The sequence below is a fragment of the Carassius carassius genome, chromosome 8 (assembly GCF_963082965.1).
Source record: "Carassius carassius chromosome 8, fCarCar2.1, whole genome shotgun sequence".
Classification (NCBI taxonomy): Eukaryota; Metazoa; Chordata; class Actinopteri; order Cypriniformes; family Cyprinidae; genus Carassius; species Carassius carassius.
This window is the reverse complement of record NC_081762.1, coordinates 34,143,925-34,158,834: the sequence shown is the minus strand read 5'-3', so window position 1 is coordinate 34,158,834 and position 14,910 is coordinate 34,143,925. Positions and strand designations below refer to the sequence as shown.

General features: G+C 43.7%; 4 non-coding genes across 4 annotated transcripts; all 4 read right to left on the bottom strand.

Annotated features, from left to right (window-relative positions):
* Positions 1-7,888: 7,888 nt before the first annotated feature.
* Positions 7,889-7,960, bottom strand: trnaq-uug (transfer RNA glutamine (anticodon UUG)). Its single transcript has one exon. It is a non-coding gene; the product is annotated as a tRNA-Gln (tRNA).
* A 135-nt stretch (positions 7,961-8,095) lies between these two features.
* trnaf-gaa (transfer RNA phenylalanine (anticodon GAA)) lies at positions 8,096-8,168 on the bottom strand. Its single transcript has one exon. It is a non-coding gene; the product is annotated as a tRNA-Phe (tRNA).
* Positions 8,169-8,275: 107 nt separating this feature from the next.
* On the bottom strand, positions 8,276-8,349 carry trnai-aau (transfer RNA isoleucine (anticodon AAU)). Its single transcript has one exon. It is a non-coding gene; the product is annotated as a tRNA-Ile (tRNA).
* A 96-nt stretch (positions 8,350-8,445) lies between these two features.
* Positions 8,446-8,517, bottom strand: trnap-ugg (transfer RNA proline (anticodon UGG)). The gene has a single exon. It is a non-coding gene; the product is annotated as a tRNA-Pro (tRNA).
* Positions 8,518-14,910: the final 6,393 nt, after the last annotated feature.

Genomic DNA, 14,910 nt, shown 5'->3' with positions numbered 1-14,910 from the left:
ACTGAGAAGCAGAGGTGGATAAAGGAAAAGAAAAAATGACTTCACTGTGCTACAAAACAGTATTTGAGATCTGGGCATGTCATTTGACAAAGACATTCCTTGCACAAGGTTGTGTATATATGTATATATATTTTGTTGTACTTGTAAAATTTTTTTATTAAAATTTGTTTGTTTTTTTAATTATTTCATTTATTTCCTTTTGTTCAATAAAATACCGAAATGATTATTTTATTCTATTGCATTGTATTTTAGTGGGGTTTTTATATTGTTGACTTGCATTGTTAATAACTGTTATAACTAAACTGTCTACATAATTATTTCATTTCTCATTCTTTGTTAATTTATTTCTGTTTTCTATTTCTGTTCATTAAAATACCAAAAGTAATATATTTTATTGTATTGCCTTGTATTTTAGTGTTTTTATTTTTATTTTATTGACTTGCATTATTTTATCTTGCCTCATAAACACTATATGTTAATAACTGTTGCTATTAAACTCTTTTTTAATTTAAAATATGTGTTTCTTGTATTTTCTCCCCCGTGTTATCCACAACTGTAGATTTTATTATTATTACTGTTGTTTAATCTGTAATTTTAAATTATTTATTCCCATTTGTGATCTTTAAAATACCTGAAACATTGGCCTTATTTGCATTGTTAGTGTTTTTTTTATAAGTAAATTTTATAGACTTGCGTTGTTATTATCTTGCTCAGATTTGAAAACACTAAATGTTAATCACTGTTACTATTAAATATACATAATTGTTCATAATTATTTAATTTAAAACACAATTTAATTGTTTTTCCTGTGTTCTCTCTTTTTATTATTGTTGTTGTTTAATATATAATTATTTAATGTTTATTTATTTAATTATTAAATATTTTGGTAAGTACTGTACTTTAATAATTAAATTTTTCAGTTTTATATAATATATGTATTACTGACCTATAGATAAAAATTAGAAACGTACTTTTTTTGCTGTTATTGGTTATATTTCATATATATATATATATGGGTTTTCTGTACATAGTTATACAAATATAAAATTAATTTCTCTTTAAAAATAAAGGCCTGAAACATTACCAAATGTTCTTTTTTAATTATTCTAATTGTTCTATATTAAAAATAACTATTCCCTATTATAATGTAAATATTTATTAAGATTTATTAAGATATATTTATTTAATCATTATATATTTTGGTTAGTTTTTCTTATCATTTTTATAATAAGTATATAAGTAATTACTTTACTATAAATAAAATGGAAAACTTACTTTTTTGTGAGTGTTAGTTATATTACATATTTATGGGTTTTCTGTACACAGTTATACAAATATAAATAGATGTCTCTTTAAAAATAAAGGCCTGAAACATTATCAAAATATTATTTTTAATAATTCACAATTTTCTATATTAAAAATAAATTTGTTTCTTAAGATCGTTGCACATTTTTTACATCCTACAAAACAACAATTATTACAATATTTATTTTATCTTTGTTCACAAAGTTCGTTTATTATATGTTAATCGTACCAACAGTGTATCTAGATGAAAAAACGAATACAAACTAATTTAATGGTATTTGTGGCCGAGACGGGATTCGAACCTCTAATTCTGTGTATTTTTTTCGGCCCGCCTCCCTGGAATTGCCTTCGTTCCTATTGGCTAGTCAGCGCTCTACACCTATCCGCGACTGGCCTCCGCGTGACAGGCGGAGATACTGTCCACTATACTAACGAGGAGCTGTGCATGTTGCTGTTTCTCCCCCAACCGACGCTACTGCACCGACATAACTGAACAATGCATGGCTTTTTCTGACGCTGACACAGCCCTAGCACCGTCAAATTCCGGATGGACCCATCATTAGCTAAAGTCGCATAACATTTGGAACACTACCCGTTGCAGGGGTCATTGTTTGGACTTTTTTTAATTGCGCTTTAAACAAAAAGGATTGTGTCAATGCAACTGAACAACATTAGTTAGGAACACAATGCGTCAATAAAGCAAAATGACAGTTAAAGGCATTTCGTCATTGAAATCGGTGATGTCATCATTCAGCTAAGTTCAGTTTAAATAGTATCTGTGCAATAATTTGCAATCAAGTCAACGATATCGCTGTACATGAAGTGTCCCCAGCTATGCCTGCCAGAGGCGACAGAGGCAAGGAACCAAAACTCGTTCCTAAAAGTTAAATAATATTAAAAAATATATAAAAAAGGGTTTTATATGTCACATATGTACAATATATGTACTACACATAAGGTGCTCTGAAGTAACTTGTATACTACATTTAATAGAGTTGTGTAACTAAATAAAAAATGATTGTCACTTATTCCTGTATTACTAGTGACTTGTTAGTCAAGACAGCTTTGTCAATGCTAATGACATTAAAAAGTAATTGTAATGTAGAGTGTGACATTTATTAATGTGGCATTACTTTAAAGTGATGGAAGCAGTTACAGTGCTTATATTTTCTACAGAAAAATAATAATCCATATGCATGTAATACCTGGAATAAAACGGTTCAGGTGGAGGTGGAACGACTCCAAGGAGGTAGAGCCACGAGCACACCTGTAGCAGCACAGCTCCACGCTGCCTTTCTTCAGTGTCCCTGTCTTCATGTACAGCGGAAAGTCCTCTGGGTCTTGTATACACTGGACGTGCTTGCGCTGTTCCTTCCATATCTGCTGGATCCGTTCGTGGTCCAGCAGAGGAACTCCCAGGGTGTCCTTCCCATCCGCACTGTCAAACTGATCAATCAGTGACCCAATCAATCTGGCGGTCTCCTCCACCCCCCTGGTCCTCCTCCGGCAGTGCAGTGCCAACTCCCTCCGGGTAATGCGAGCACTGACCGCCTTTTCTGAGATGTGGCCAGTCTTCTTTGCCGCCAGGTCACTCTCTTTTGCAGAGCGAAGAGCAGCCACATCCTCTGGATCCCACTGAAAGATGCCATGGACAGACGTGCCATGAAGATCCCATAGAGTGGATGAGCCTCTGTCGTGACACCTGCAGCAAATCGCCGCATGAAGTGCAAGATGTCGAGGCGCACTACAAGCTCATCCCACTCCGAAAACATGATCTTCACCCGCGATTGGCCATACTGACTGCAGCAGTCCCTGTCCACGTACATCACTTTTGGGGCTGCCTCTCCTGCCTCTCGGTAGCGTTTCATCAGACCAGCTGCCATGGAGTCCAGTCCATGTCCCTCGGCAGCTGTCAGCACAGAGACAAGGACCTGGCCGTGTTCATTTCCGACATTTGTGCACCAGGCAGCTGTTCCTGAAGCAGCACCGGCAAGTTTCTTTGTAACCTATTGGGAAAAATAAAAGATGTGCTCTTTATGTACGCACATCACACACATATCCATATCTGGCAAATTTCTGGATATAAACAGGGCTTTGATACCTTTTTTGTCAAATCCATCTTGAGAACACAGCCAAAGACAGATGTTAATTTGGCCTTGACCTCGTGCAGTCGCCCCAGAACATCCCTGGCATACACGGCTAACAGCCACTTAGGTTTAGGCAGGGCAGGTAAAAGTGGAGGATCAGCAAACACAGGAGGCTGCACAAGGGAGGACCTTGTGAATTGTTCGCAGGCAGTCAGGTACTGCAAGACACGCTGTGTCCATGCCTCACTGTGCTGTTCCATCAGCTTCCTGTAAAGCTGAGTCACACTGTTGCCCAGTGTCCTCTCCCTCATCATCCTCAGCACCCGGTTGTCACATGAGTATCTAAGGAAACAACAGTATAATCATGCAAATGCTTTAGTTGGTAAAAAATAACCCATATAAAAGCACCTAATAATGAATGATTGTCATTATGAATTACCTGTATGTCAGCAAACCTGGAAACTGACTGCGGTGGCCCATATCCAGCTGTCCTAGGATGTCCTCAGACCAGGCAGGATATTTCTTTTTGCAGCGTTTGCACTCCAGATACTCAGTGGCAAGGTCATACCACCCGTCGATGTCCAAGACCTTACGCACGGTACGGTAAATTCCTGCCGCTGTTAGTCTGTGCTTACCACAGTCTGGGCGAACACAGACAAGAGGAAATAACCACATCTTCAGCGGCATCCATAAGAAAAGGGGCCGACAGAAGAAGAGGTCAGGTGAGGGAGGGGGCTGAGTGTTTATTAAAGGGGGCTGAGGAGGATACCACCAAAGTTTCAGCTGGGACACTAGTTCTGACTTGCCGGTTCGTGGGTTGGCCTTAAATAGTGTGTTCCGGATCCACTCATGCTGGAAAGGTGGAAGTTGATCTTTCCAGTGACTTGGAAGCTCAGCTGGTGGCTGGTGATGTGAAGGAGCTGGTGCCTTGGCAGTTTCCACTGATGGAGATGGACCAGCACAGTCCTCTGAGTAAATAGTAAAAAAAAAATCAATAAGGATGACTGTTGCATTTGATAGTAATATGCCATAAATGCAGCGCACAAACAGCCTGCAAAGCACAATTTTTGGACAAGTATTCATAAATATTATGTTATATTTAGGAACGAGAGTGAAGAAAGTGTTAAGGAAGCAAAGAACACAGCATACACTATATTAATTTAAGGAGAATGAGGATCAGATGGAATGGAGGAAGCAAAATGTGGTGTGATGAATTAAGTGTAAAGCAACGAAGCCCACGGACATGAAGCATACACACAGATAGAGTAAGGAAAAACTGTTCCTCTAATCATTAGAACAATGAATCTCCACCATTCTGTCTGCTCAGGGAGAGCTGAAGAGTGTGTGAGAAGAGCAAGCGGTGTGAAAAAGTTATCTGGTGATTATCTAACAACGGGTAAGTTCGGAAACGCAAATAAATACACTGACACCTTGGAACATCCTTACGGTTTTGAAGAAGTGCACTCAAAGAAACCATCCCGCTTGAGGCATGATATGATATAATTCTGTATTGTAAACAAAACAAATTTTAAAATGTTGATTATTTTCCCCGAAGAAATAACGCTTCTCAGTGTGTTTTCACAAAACATTCTTGTAATATGTGCATTTGTGTCATATGCCACACCTGTATTTAGCTGTGCTTCACATTGTGATGCAGCAAATACCAGCTCCTCATCGTCATCTTCAGCAGTGGGAACGGACTTGCCTGGAGCACAAATGTTAAAACTATCATTGTGAACAGTACACAGAGACAAACATATGTAAGATGGTGCTTACTTACCAGTAGCGAAAAGCTGCATGGGGGGCAAATGTTTGGCTGGGGGTTCTGCTGCTGGAGGAGGTAAAGTGGACTGCAATAATGGATCTGGAAACGGCAAGTTGACAAGTTTGCCATAATGATAAATTAATATATGTAGAAATGCTGTAGGTAAAATTCTATATTCACACTCCTACTCACAGGGTTTAACTGGTGACGTGAGTTTTTTCGCCAGCTGTGAAGGCGACAAATTTTTGCCACGTGCCAACAGCGCTTTCACAGTTGCAGTCTTCTGTACACCAGTTTGGATAGCTGCAGGTGGAGGTGCAGTGGTTGCAGAAGCACTGGAGGTTGCAGCGTGAGGTGCAGGCTGACGTACGCTGGTGCCCACAGCAGAAGCCCGTCTTTTCAGGACATATGTCTTGAAAATGGCCATGTTGGTTTTGGGCCTGGCATCTGCCTTAACGAGGTACCTGATGAGTGCTTGAGCCTCCTTGCTCTGGTCCTCATAAACATCTTTCATGGACCGGCCCTGGAAGTCACCAAACTCCACCATCAAGCAGCCCTGGTCTCCAGTTGCCCGGGCTTCTGCCTGCATTTCCTGCTTCCTCTGATACTTCTCCACTTCTTCTGCCATCTCTCTAATTTGAGAAGAGTACTGTAGGAACAGTTGTTTATTTTCTGACAGGGGTGTTGTCTGCGCCCGTCTCATTGGAAATGCTGAGCACCAAATACACGGCATACCCCAGAGAGTTTTCCAGGAGCCATCTAAATCTCTGGCCCTGGTACTTCCCAAAATGAAGTTTGCAGTGAGCCAGTACTAAAAACTGGTCACTGGGGTCTCCACCGTTTGTGCTGACAAAAGTACTGGCCTCTGACAGCACCTCCTCCTCAGGTTTGGCCCTTCCAGACTCCACATTTTCAGACGCCTCGCCTCCGCCGAAGGTGCCATGAGGAGTCGGCTTGATGTTGCCGATTGCCGTTGAAAAGAGGGATATGCATACATTTTCTGAAATGAAAATCAGAAAAAGACTACTACCTTTTGCAATCTAAAAGACACCTGTATGTTAAGTGTGTAACAATAATTTAACAAGCTACGCATAAACTATATTACTGTGGTAATAAACATGGCCATGACATAAACTGTCCTGAAGATGAGTTTTCTACAAAGGACAGGAATCCCTGACATATAAAATATGTAACGTCAATATGAAGTCTGAAATTTCCTTTTATTTTCAATGCTGTCATCTTGAACCATGATTACACACACACCAGGCTACAAAATATTACATTAAATATATCATACTTCAAATGTTGTCATCTTATCCCAGGGTTACACCAGGTGCTTTTACCTCTTAAAATCTCAGCCATTTTTCTGTGTTTTTAACTTTCTGGTCTACCTAAATTAAAATGAGCACTATTCCCACATACTTTGGCCCATATGGATACATTTGGCCTTTTTTTGTTTGTTTTTAGTTAAGACTCTCAATGTTTTTTTTATAAAAAAAAGTCATTATTATTACATTATTTTAGAAAATATCAATTATTTCTTGGTAAATGCAGTTTTCCATATCTCCACAACAATTTGGTAACGATTTTTACAATTAAAATGTGTGTGTGTTATTATGTGTTAATACCAAATATAAATGTAAATAGTTTAATCATTATTTTCATTCATAGGGCCCAGAAACCATGATTTCTTAGACAAAAAACACATCATTGTTGACAGTAGCATAGCTTAATTAGCTGACGGTCGATAAATTTAACTTATCTGATCATTTATCATGTGAAAAGTTACAGGTTCACAGGTACTGAAGAAAGCATGAACTGTACACGCTAGCTAGCTATACTGACACGATTCATTTTCCAAAAATACACACTGTATATGAACAAATAATGACCAGTTTTCAATGAATAAAGTAATAGCCTTACCTTTAACAAAGATGACAACAACGGCGATTGGTCAAAAGGAGGCCACAGGAGAGAAACGCGATTGATCAAAAGTAAGCCACGGAAGAGAAACGCGATTGTTCAAAAGTAAGCCACAGGCGAAACGCGATTGGTCAAAAGTAAGCCACAGGCGGAACGCGATTGGTCAAAAGTAAGCCACAGGCGAAACGCGATTGGCTCATGTGGGCTTACTTTGGGCTTACTTTGGCTCAGTCGGTGGGAAGCAGTGGGCGCAAGCGACAGGTAGCGGGATCGATGCCTGCATTCTCCAAGTTGGCTCCTGCCCTTTTACTCACACATCCCTAGATCAGTGGTTTTCAATCCTGTCCTGGAGGCATCCCTGCCCTGCACATTTCGCATTTCCCCTCATCTAACACACCTGTTTCAAATCATCAGCTCATTAGTAGAGACTGCAAGACCTGATTTGGGTGTGTCTAATAAGGGAGACAATAAAAATGTGCAGGGCAGGGGTGCCTCCAGGACAGGTTTGAGAACCACTGCCCTAAAGAGACAGACTGAGCATCGATGCAATGCGGCCACACTCTCTACGTTAGTTAATTTTTTTGAACTAAAAGGTGCCGAAAAGTATTTCAGACATTGTCCTGTGCAAACTGGTGGCAAAATAGGTCCCACCGAGATTTAAACTCAGATCACTGGATTCAGAGTCCAGAGTACTAACCATTACACCATGGAACCTTAACTGGTGCAGCTGTTGCTCACAGGGCCACAAACACTGGCACCATCGCCAAACTAGTGCTGTTTTATCTTTTCCTGCGGCAAGAAAGCACACAGGCTCCACCGAGATTTGAACTCAGATCGCTGGATTCAAAGCCCAGAGTGCTGACCATTACACCATGGAACCGAAACTGCTTGGTTGGAGGCCAACTTGGAAACAGATAGCTCTCTGGCTGTGAGGAAGCAGTTATACAGAGAGGTTGGAACCCAGTGATTTTTGGTCAATGGCCCGCCTCAAAAAAGGGAAAAGTGTGGGAGATGTTGCCGAATCCCGGGATCAAACCAGGGACCTTTAGATCTTCAGTCTAACGCTCTCCCAACTGAGCTATTTCGGCTACAACAAAGCTCTGCTTAGCAAGCAGCGATTTCAGTGAGATCACCCTACTCTTTGTCGGAGCTGAAGAGCACAGCAGAGATGAGCCCCCAGACAATAAAAAACAGCTGGCCAGTACAGGGATCGAACCCGCGACCTTGGCGTTATTAGCACCACGCTCTAACCTGCTGAGCTAACCGGCCTGGCTTAGCCATCCGTGTCTGCCTGATTAGCAAAAACCTGCGATAATGTTTGTGAATGCAATGAGACAATAAAGCTTCACGTTTTAACCTGAACAAGGGCTCGTCCGGGATTTGAACCCGGGACATCTCGCACCCAAAGCGAGAATCATACCCCTAGACCAATGAGCCTTCTTCTTCTGGTGAAATTAACCAAAATCCAACATTTTTCTATGAATATTTTTACATTATTATGGGATATTCGGGGGATCCCTAGAGGGCGAGGGGCCTAACGTATGCGACCAACCACGAGTTCCTGGGTGGTCCGGTTCCTGAGTTATAACGGTTCAAATTCCAAATTTTGGGGGGCCGTAACTTGGACCCCCGGGGTCATAGGGACTTGGGGCTGGTGTCGTCGCATAGAGGGCCCCCTGGTCTGACTTTGTCCCGATTTCGGTGCAGCTTGGCCCCGTTTTGGCGGAGTTACAGCTTGGCAAAATGTGTGACATTTTGGTTAACATTCACCACGTGGTTAAATTAACCAAAATCCAACATTTTTTCTATGCATATTTCTTCAGTATAATGGGATAAAATTTACAAAAATTGATTCCTCTGAGTGCCCTGCGTACAGTAGAGGTGTTTTCTTTAATAATATGGCACACATTTGAAATAAATAAAGTTAAATACAGTTGCTATTTAATGAACAGTGAGACACGCACCACTTGTGGTGCACAAGTGTGCCAAAATTCTAAGCTCGTTTTTATGCAAATTCTTCAGTATTTTGGGATAAAACTTGCAAAAATGGATTCCTCTGAATGCCCTTTGTACAGTACAAGTGTTTTCTCTAGGCCTCATCATAATTTTCTTCCGACTTCCACCCCCCTCGAGCTGCCTTCTCTAGCCGGGGAGGGTGCACCCTGGCCGGCATGGATGAGTAGGTGCGAGGGGGGTGGATGGTACTATTATTTTGCTAATATCTCCGCGAAGCGGTGGACCCCGGGGCTGAAATTCGGGGTATCCCTAGAGGGTCGAGGGGCCTACCGTATGCGACCACCCTCGAGTTGCTGGGTGGTCCGGTTCCTTAGTTATAACGGATATAATTCCACATTTTGGGGGGCCGTAACTCGGACCCCCGGGGTCATAGGGACATGGGCCTGTGTCGTCGGATAGAGGGCCCACTGGTCTGACTTTGTCCCGATTTTGGTGCAGTTTGGCCCCGTTTTGGCGGAGTTACAGCTTGGCAAAATGTGTGACATTTTGGTTAACATTCACCTCATGTGGTGAAATTAACCAAAATCCAACATTTTTTCTATGCATATTTCTACAGTATTATGGCATAAAATTTACAAAAATGGATTCCCCTTAGTGCCCTGAGTACAGTACAAGTGTTTTCTCTAGGCCTCATTCTAAAATTTTTCTTCCGACTTCCACCCCCCTCGAGCTGCCTTCTCTAGCCGGTTTCAAATCATCAGCTCATTAGTAGAGACTGCAAGACCTGATTTGGGTGTGTCTAATAAGGGAGACAATAAAAATGTGCAGGGCAGGGGTGCCTCCAGGACAGGTTTGAAAACCACTGCCCTAAATAGACAGACTGAGCATCGATGCAATGCGGCCACACTCTCTACGTTAGTTAATTTTTTTGGACTAAAAGCTACCGAAAAGTATTTCAGACATTGTCCTGCGCAAACTGGTTGCAAAATAGGCAGGGCACCAGAAACATCTGAGACACAACAGGGGCAGTGGGTGTGTCAGGAACCAATGGGTGTGGTGCTGTCGGCCTGGGACAAATTGGCCTTAACTGGGTGGACGTGGCTGAACGCTGAGGGTGTACGGCTGATGGCCAGATTGAAGTTGCTGTGGCAGATGTACAGGTAGCTGAGGGCCCAATCTTTCTAAACTTGGTCTTTGCCTGTCCAGCTGTGTCTGGTGGCATCTGGTAGGTATGCAACTGGTGGCTATATTGTGGAGGCACAACAGGCTGTACTCGTGCTGGAGGAAAAGCATCCAAAGCCACTGGACGTGCCTCTGGAAGGTCCAGTCCTTGCAACAGCAATGAGACCTCCTGACCTTTTAAACGGTAATTGTGTCACGTCGTAAGAGTCCTATGATTTACCTCAACTAGCTGAAGGGTTGTGTCACTCATCACCGTTCCATTGCTCAAGATTAGCTGCCGAATTCTTCTGTAATCACGAAGAATGAGATCCCATCTAGACAGAGATTCTGTCCGCTGTTTCTTGGGGCTTCGGTGGATGTTACATAACCTTATGAAAATCATTTCAACAAGGCAACAGCAATTAGGCCACTGTGCTGGAGAGCCGCTAGAACCCAAAACACACCTTTTTGTGCTTTCGACACCAGGAGTGAAGACAGCTTTCTTTTTCGGGGACCTAAAACGTCCTGTAAGTAGCCTGTCTTGATGACGAGCAGCATACACTACCCTGTCTTTATCAAATTTGTCCAGGTTCTGTCAAAAACCCACAATGGTCGCAACTTGTTGGTTGGTAAGTGTGAGGCTTGTCTGTGTGCGCAGCTCCACCAGACACTCCACCAACGCATCCACCCGGTCCATTCCAGGAATGCAGTGCTCGTCAACAGCCTGGAAATATATAACTGTTGGTTAGGTATTTACATGCTGTTAAGTAAGTTTACTGCTTAATGGCAAATAACTAAATGAGTCACAATTCGTATAGAAAAGGACATTTTACCATTGCTGAGGGTGTATCTAAAGGAGCCTGGACACTGAGCAGTGGTGGAGTCTGGACACTGGGCACTGGTGCAGCTACACTGGGCACTGGTGCAGCTGAAGGAGCCCGGACTCTGAGCAGTGGTGGAGCCAGGACACTGGGCACTGGTGCAGCTGAAGGAGCCCGGACTCTGAGCAGTGGTGGAGCCTGGACACTGGGCACTGGTGCAGCTGAAGAAGCCCGGACTCTGAGCAGTGGTGGAGCCTGGACACTGGGCACTGGTGCAGCTGAAGGAGCCCGGACTCTGAGCAGTGGTGGAGCCAGGACACTGGGCACTGGTGCAGCTGAAGGAGCCCGGACTCTGGGCAGTGGTGGAGCCTGGACACTGGCCACTGGTGCAGCTACACTGGGCACTGGTGCAGCTGAAGGAGCCTGGACACTGGGCACTGGTGGAGTCTGGACACTGGGCACTGGTGCAGCTGAAGGAGCCTGGACACTGGGCACTGGTGGAGTCTGGACACTGGGCACTGGTGCAGCTACACTGGGCACTGGTGCAGCTGAAGGAGCCCGCACTCTGGGCAGTGGTGGAGCCTGGACACTGGGCACTGGTGCAGCTGAAGGAGCCTGGACACTGGGCACTGGTGCAGCTACACTGGGCACTGGTGCAGCTGAAGGAGCCTGGACAATGGGCACTGGTGCCGCTACACTGGGCACTTGTGCAGCTGAAGGAGCCTGGACACTGGGCCATTGTGGAGCCTGGACACTGGGCACTGGTGCAGCTACACTTGGCACTGGTGCAGCTGAAGGAGCCTGGACACTGGGCACTGGTGCAGCTGAAGGAGCCTGGACACTGGGCCATGGTGGAGTCTGGACACTGGGCACTGGTGCAGCTGAAGGAGCCTGGACACTGGGCACTGGTGGAGTCTGGACACTGGGCACAGGTGCAGCTACATTGGGCACTGGTGCAGCTGAAGGAGCCTGGACACTGGGAACTGGTGCAGCTGGTAGAACTGGTGGACCTGAAAGGACTAAGTCATCTGATGCCACAAGATTTGCCACTGTGGCTTCCTCTCCAAAGAAATCAATGAAACCCTCATCCCTTTCCACTTGCTCCTCCACATCTATCTCCTCCAGCAAATGAGAGGTCCTCTCAGAGGTAGGGCACATGTCCTCCAGGGGCTGACTATTCTGCCTCAACAAGTACTGTACTCCAATGAGCTCTCCTGAGGAAATATTTGTAACAGAAAACGTTTTTAATGGAAATTATGCAGAAAGGTTTATTCAGAAATGCAGTAAATATTTTGTTGTCCACTTCTGTATGAACAATATATATCTAATTCAGAGGGTATCATAAAAAGACAGGATTACTCTATATTCTACTATGTATTTTATTTTCTCCCCTGAAACCTAGAACACAGAATAATGTACAAATATTCTGGTAGTATAATTTTTCTCTGATATGTCAAAATTACATTATTACTGTCCAAAAGCAATTGTAATTTTAACAAAAACATGCTACATCATGAGCTGCATTTATCAAAATATTTTTACCTGTGTATACTGCAGGTCGAGTGAAGCTTGGGACCAATTTCCTGCCATACAACTTATTGTAGTTCTCATTGACAGAGTAAACCAGCTCCCCTGTGTAAGAGCGCAGAGTTACATTACATTACATTTAATCATTTAGCAGACGCTTTTATCCAAAGCGACTTACAAATGAGAACAATAGAAGCAGTCAGGTCAACAAGAGAACAACAACAGTTGAACCTTCATCTGCAACAGCAGCTTCAGCCCGGTCCTGATTCCAGCGTAATAAACCTTCCAGGAGATAAATCTGGAAGTTCAGGCTGTTTGCGCTGTTCCCTAGAAAAAGAAATAGAAAGCCAAATATTGCTTTGAGAAAATGCAAAACAGAAAATTTAATCTGCAAATATCTTGATAAACATGAATTAGTGGCAAAATGTGGTATATTCTGACATGACAAACCTGGAATAAATCTGCTTAGGTGGCAGTGAAATGATTCCAGGGATGTGGAGCCTCTGGCACAACGATAGGTTTTTAGAACCACCCCACCCTTGTTTGTAGTTCCAGTTTCAGTATAGAGCGGCACATTTGGAGGATCTTGGATACAGGTGACGTGCCGCCTCTGGACATTCCAGATGTGCTGCATTCTCACACTGTCAAGTAGTGGAACACCAAAAGCATCATTCCCCTTGCCACCCATGAGCTCTCTGATGAGCATATCAAGGAGGCGGATAGTGGTTTCTTCTCCTCGTGTTCTCCTCAAAAAGCTCAGCTTTAGTTAAATGATGGTCCAGTTCTGCCTCCGTCAGTGTAGGCCAGCCCTGTTGGATGAGTTGCTCCCTTTTGGCCCGTCTCAGCAGAGTGAGATCCCCTGCATCCCACTCAAAAATACAGGATGACAGCCTAGCCATAAAAGTAGGGTACCACTGGTGGGCATCAGTGGTGCACCCTACTGCCAGACGTCGCATAAAATGCCAAATGTCTAGGCGGACGATGACATCGGGCCAGCCGCTGAACCGCCTCTTCAATTTAGTCTCTCCCACTGTCTTGCAACAATCACAGTCCACATAAATGACAGTGGGAGGATCAACACCAGCACTCCGGTATCGCTCCATGAGCCCTGCAGCCATGTGGTCTAACCCAGCCCCTTCATTCGCAGTCAGGACACTCATCAGCACCTGACCTATCTCATTGCCCACTGAGGTAAGCCACTGTGCTGTGCCTTTCGCAGGCCCGCTCAACTTCTTGGTGATCTGAAAGAAACAATAAGCATAGCAAATAATACAACAGGCATCCAAATCAGTTACACTGAAAAAAATAAAGCTCTCTCGGTCTAAAAATACATTATAGATAAGGGTACAGTCAAGTAAGCAGCTTATCTGACCTTCTTAGTTGAATCCATTTTTAAAATTGATCCATACGTGGATGTTATGCTGGCCTTTATGTGATCGAGCCTGTTGAGAATGTCCTGACTGTATACAGTGAGGAGCCATTTGTAGCTGGGTACTGAAGCAAGTGGTGGTGGCTCCTGGAAGTGCACCGGATGCAGGCCACGATTATCAAAAAAGGCCACACACTCTGATGTGTACCGAAGCGCACGTTTCAACCACTCCTCACTGTGGTTCTCTCTCGGCTGGCCGATGATCCTCACTGGGCCATTCCCCATGCCCCTCTCACGCAGCAAGCGAAGAACCCGAATGTCACAGGCATACCTTGGAAAAAAGTATTCATTTAAGTATCTTATTGTAAGGTATCTAATTATTGTAGGAAATATTTATCAAAAAAGGTAGCACATAAGTGAAAATGACTGCAAAATAATTACTTGCGTGTGAGGATGACCCTGTATTCAGATCGATGGGCCAGGTCCAACTGCTGCAGCACAGCATGACTCCAGGACAGGTAGCTGGTTCTACACCTGGTGCAGATCAGGGTCTCTGTCACCAGGTTGCAGTATCTGTCAATGTCTAACACCTGTCGTACCCTCCTGTGCAGTCCACCACCACACAGCTGTTGCGTGGCACAGGCAGGGTTAGTACACTGGAGCCGCACCTTCCACAGCTTATATGGCATCCAGAGCAAGAGACGCTGCGAAAAAAATCAGGTGTTGGAGCTTGGTGGTACAACAGGGCTGGTGGAGGGGGGTGATACCACAACTGTAGGTTTTCACGCAGCTCCAGCTTTCCCTTTGCACCAACCCTAAAAAGTGCTTCCGACACCCACTTCTTGTCTTGCTTTGGCATTGTCTGTGGCCACAGAAGGGGGAGATCTTCTGGCTGAGATGAGACCTGCTGATATTATCAAAAACACTCGTTTAAATAAAAGCTAAGAGAGCATTAAATGATGAAGACATCTATATATTTTGAATGAACAAAAGAAG